This window comes from Coenobita brevimanus, chromosome 95 (assembly GCF_032717465.1).
Source record: "Coenobita brevimanus isolate Jiangsu-jjx chromosome 95, ASM3271746v2, whole genome shotgun sequence".
In the NCBI taxonomy this organism is placed as follows: Eukaryota; Metazoa; Arthropoda; class Malacostraca; order Decapoda; family Coenobitidae; genus Coenobita; species Coenobita brevimanus.
In genome coordinates this window covers 25,408,551-25,413,900 of record NC_137048.1, presented here as the reverse complement: position 1 = coordinate 25,413,900, position 5,350 = coordinate 25,408,551, and the positions used below count along the sequence as shown (strand labels likewise).

Sequence of the window (5,350 nt, the reverse complement as noted above, 5' to 3'; positions counted from 1 at the left end):
CCCGGAGGATTGGAAGTCAGGTATAATTATTCCCTTGTACAAAGGAAAAGGGGAAAAAGAAGTGTGTGGTAATCATAGGGGCATTTGTCTTCTTAGTATAACAGGAAAAGTGTATGGTAGGATACTTATAGACAGAGTTAGAGAAAGAACAGAGAAATTAGTTGGAGAAGAACAGGGAGGCTTTAGGAAGGGAAGAGGTTGTGTAGATCAGATATTCATTCTTAGATCTTTAGTGGAAAAGTTTCTAGAGAAGGGAAAGAAGTTGTATGCGGCTTTCATGGATTTGGAGAAAGCATATGACAGGGTGGATAGACAGGGATTGTGGAAAGTGTTGAGAATATATGGAGTAGATGGGAAGTTGTTGAATGCTGTGAAGAGTATGTACGATGGTGCGAAGGCTGCAGTGCGTGTGGATGGTGAACTAAGTGAATTTTTCTCCTTGAAAGTTTGTTTGAAACAGGGATGTGTCATGTCTCCATGGTTGTTCAATCTGTGCATGGATGGGGTAATAAAAGAGGTACAAGGTAGGGTAGTGGATGTTGGAGTAGCCCTGGTGAGAGAGGATAGTGTTTGGAAACTCCCTGTACTGTTGTTTGCAGATGATACTGTGTTGTTGAGTGAAGACGAAGGGGAGCTGCAAGGCTTGGTGGATGAGTTTGAGAGTGTGTGTAAGAAACGGAATCTAAAGGTGAATGTAGGGAAGAGTAAAGTGATGGTCTTTGAGAGAGGTGAAGTTAGTGAATGTACAGCGAGGTTAGATGGTGAGGAATTGGAAAATGTGAGTACGTTTAAGTACTTGGGTAGTGTGATGAGTAAGGATGGAAGTTTGGAGGGTGAAGTGCTTGAAAGGGTACAGCAGGGAAGAAAGGTTGCTGGTTCTTTGAAAGCAGTGATAAGAAACAGGGAAGTGAGCATGGAAGTGAAAAAGTTACTACATGACAGTATTGTGATACCAACTCTAACTTACGGAAGTGAAGTTTGGACATTGTTGGAAGGACACAAGTCAAGAGTGAGAGCAGTGGAAATGAGTTATTTAAGAGGAGCCTGTGGAGTCACGTGGAGAGACAGGCTGACGAATGAGGATATAAAGGAGCGTTGTGGTGTGGATGTGGATGTGATAGGAAGCGTTATGAGGAACACACTGAGGTGGTTTGGCCATGTGGAGATGGATGGAGGGTGAGGTGGAGGGGGGAAGAGGGAGGGGGAGGCCGAGGATGAGATGGAGGGATGGGGTGGAGAGGTATATGAGAGAGGGGGTGTGAGTTGGGAGTAGGGCAGTGAAATGGCGGGGGACAGGGCGACTTGGATGCGATTTGTTTGTGGCCACCCCAAATGGGATTGAGACGTCTGGCAATAGATAGATAGATAGAACTTAACCACCTGCCACATGCCAACTACCACCCACCTACCACCCGCCACCCAGCCACCTACCACCCACCACCCAGCCACCTACCACCCACCACCCAGCCACCTACCACCCACCACCCAGCCACCTACCACCCAGCCACCTACCACCCAGCCACCTACCACCCACCACCCACCACCCAGCCACCTACCACCCACCACCCACCAACCTACCACCCACCACCCACCACCCAGCCACCTACCACCCGCCACCTACCACCCGCCACCTACCACCCGCCACCTACCACCCGCCACCTACCACCCGCCACCTACCACCCGCCACCTACCACCCGCCACCTACCACCCGCCACCCAGCCACCTACCACCCGCCACCCAGCCACCTACCACCCGCCACCCAGCCACCTACCACCCGCCACCCAGCCACCTACCACCCAGCCACCTACCACCCAGCCACCTACCACCCAGCCACCTACCACCCAGCCAGTTCCACACGCCACCCAGCCCCCAGCCACCCGCCACCCAGCCCCCAGCCACCCGCCACCCAGCCCCCAGCCACCCGCCACCCAGCCACCCGCCACCCAGCCACCCGCCACCCAGCCACCCGCCACCTACCACCTATCAACCACCACCCAGCCACCTACCACCCAGCCACCTACCACCCAGCCACCTACCACCCAGCCACCTACCACCCAGCCACCTACCACCCAGCCACCTACCACCCAGCCACCTACCACCCAGCCACCTACCACCCAGCCACCTACCACCCAGCCACCTACCACCCAGCCACCTACCACCCAGCCACCTACCACCTACCACCCAGCCACCTACCACCTACCACCCAGCCACCTACCACCCAGCCACCTACCACCCAGCCACCTACCACCCAGCCACCTACCACCCAGCCACCTACCACCTACCACCCAGCCACCTACCACCTACCACCCAGCCACCTACCACCTACCACCCAGCCACCTACCACCCAGCCACCCAGCCCCCAGCCACCTACCACCTACCACCTACCACCCAGCCACCTACCACCTACCACCCAGCCACCTACCACCCAGCCACCTACCACCCAGCCACCTACCACCTACCACCCAGCCCCCAGCCACCTACCACCTACCACCCAGCCACCTACCACCTACCACCCAGCCACCTACCACCTACCACCTACCACCCAGCCACCTACCACCTACCACCCAGCCACCTACCACCTACCACCCAGCCACCTACCACCTACCACCCAGCCACCTACCACCTACCACCCAGCCACCTACCACCTACCACCCAGCCACCTACCACCCAGCCACCTACCACCCAGCCACCTACCACCCAGCCACCTACCACCCAGCCACCTACCACCCAGCCACCTACCACCCAGCCACCTACCACCCAGCCACCTACCACCCAGCCACCTACCACCCAGCCACCTACCACCCAGCCACCTACCACCCAGCCACCTACCACCCAGCCACCTACCACCCAGCCACCTACCACCTACCACCCAGCCACCTACCACCCAGCCACCTACCACCCAGCCACCTACCACCCAGCCACCTACCACCCAGCCATCTACCACCCAGCCACCTACCACATACCACCCAGCCACATACCATCCAGCCACATACCACCCAGCCACATACCACCCAGCCACCTACCACATACCACCCAGCCACCTACCACATACCACCCAGCCACCTACCACATACCACCCAGCCACCTACCACATACCACCCAGCCACCTACCACATACCACCCAGCCACCTACCACATACCACCCAGCCACCTACCACATACCACCCAGCCACCTACCACATACCACCCAGCCACCTACCACATACCACCCAGCCACCTACCACATACCACCCAGCCACCTACCACATACCACCCAGCCACCTACCACATACCACCCAGCCACCTACCACCTACCAGCCACCTACCACCTACCAGCCACCTACCACCTACCAGCCACCCAGCCACCCAGCCACCTACCACCAGCCACCTACCACCAGCCACCTACCACCCAGCCACCTACCACCCAGCCACCTACCACCCAGCCACCTACCACCTACCAGCCACCTACCACCTACCAGCCACCTACCACCTACCAGCCACCTACCACCTACCAGCCACCTACCACCTACCAGCCACCTACCACCTACCAGCCACCTACCACCTACCAGCCACCTACCACCCAGCCACCTACCACCCAGCCACCTACCACCCAGCCACCTACCACCTACTACCCAGCCACCTACCCACCAGAGCCTTCCTGATCGCTGACAACTCTACTGATGAAGCCAGCTCAAAATAAAACTTACTTCGTTTAATAAAATCTGGAAATCTTTTATCATTCCTCAATTACCTTTGACTTTATACCTGAAAACTATTTGATGTGGGGTTGGTGTGGGGTTGGTGTGGATATTGTGGGGTTGGGATGGTTATATAAGGTGGGGTTGGTTGAAAGGATTTTTATACTGAGGGAAGAATTGGATGTTGTGGAGGGTTGGGAGGGATATCGTGGAGTTGGGTTGGGATGGATGTCGTGGAGTTGGGTTGGGATGGATGTCGTGGAGTTGGGTTGGGATGGATGTCGTGGGCTTGGGTTGGATGTCGTGGGGTTGGGTTGGATGTCGTGGGGTTGGGTTGGATGTCGTGGGGTTGGGTTGGATGTCGTGGGGTTGGGTTGGATGTCGTGGGGTTGGGTTGGGTTGGGTTGGATGTCGTGGGGTTGGGTTGGGTTGGGTTGGATGTCGTGGGGTTGGGTTGGGTTTGGTTGCGTTGAGTATCGTGGGGATGGGATGGACTGGATTGGATACAGTGGATGGGTTGGACTGTGTATTATTGAGTACTGGAATGGCTATGCTCTATTCCTTATTCCCCTTCTCCCTCTTTCGTCTAGCTGCTGGCTCCTTCCTACTCCCCCACCCCTTGCACCTCCCTCCCTTTTTCCCCATCCTCCCTCCCCTCCCCTCACACCACCCCACCCCTCACCCCACCACCCCCTCACCCCACCACCCCCTCACCCCACCCCCCCCTCACCCCACCCCCCCTCACCCCACCCCCTCACCCCACCCCCTCACCCCACCCCCTCACCCCACCCCCCTCACCCCACCCCCTCCCCCCCCCCCCCTCACCCCACCCCCCCCCCCCCCACCACCCCCTCACCCCACCCCCCCCTCACCCCACCACCCCCTCACTCCACCACCCCCTCACTCCACCCCACCCCCCACCGCCCCCCCACCCCACCCCACCCGCCCCCCACCCCACCCCACCCCCACTCTGCCCCCACCTGCCTCTCGCCCCTCACCCCACCCCACCCCACCCCACCCCACCCCTCACCCCACTCCCCCCACACCCACTCCCCCACACCCACTCCCCCCCACACCCACTCCCCCCCACACCCACTCCCCTCCTCACCCACTCCCCTCCTCACCCACTCCCCTCCTCACCCACTCCCCTCCTCACCCACTCCCCTCCTCACCCACTCCCCTCCTCACCCACTCCCCTCCTCACCCACTCCCCTCCTCACCCACTCCCCTCCTCACCCACTCCCCTCCTCACCCACTCCCCTCACCACACCATCCCCCCTCACTACACCCCAGGGCCCTCTCTAGGACTATTATAATTGATTCTTTTTACTCTGAAAATTTCCCACAGTTTAAACATTTTCTCCTTGAATATTAAACCCCAGTTGGCTTCAGTACAGGTGGAGGAAGCAGACACTGATGAAAACATTATAACTAAAAACAAACTCTGTACCTGTGCAGTGTGATCTCCTCAGACTTTCTTCCGCAGGTGTGGTCACGTGGGAAGACAGCAGCCAGACCGACATTCCAGAGGCCATACTTCTCGCCACTCCATCCACATCACCATTCCTCTCCTGTCTTAGCCACTCCATCGATGACACCACCACTACTCGCCTCTTCGCCATTCAGCCGATCAGAATTCGCCACCCTGCCCAGAGAGATGCCCATTTAAGTCC

At 58.1% G+C, this 5,350-nt stretch overlaps 1 pseudogene; it reads left to right on the top strand.

Moving 5' to 3' along the window:
- The first annotated feature begins 1,387 nt into the window (after positions 1–1,387).
- LOC145413259 (uncharacterized) lies at positions 1,388–5,052 on the top strand (annotated as a pseudogene).
- The last annotated feature ends 298 nt before the right edge of the window (positions 5,053–5,350 follow it).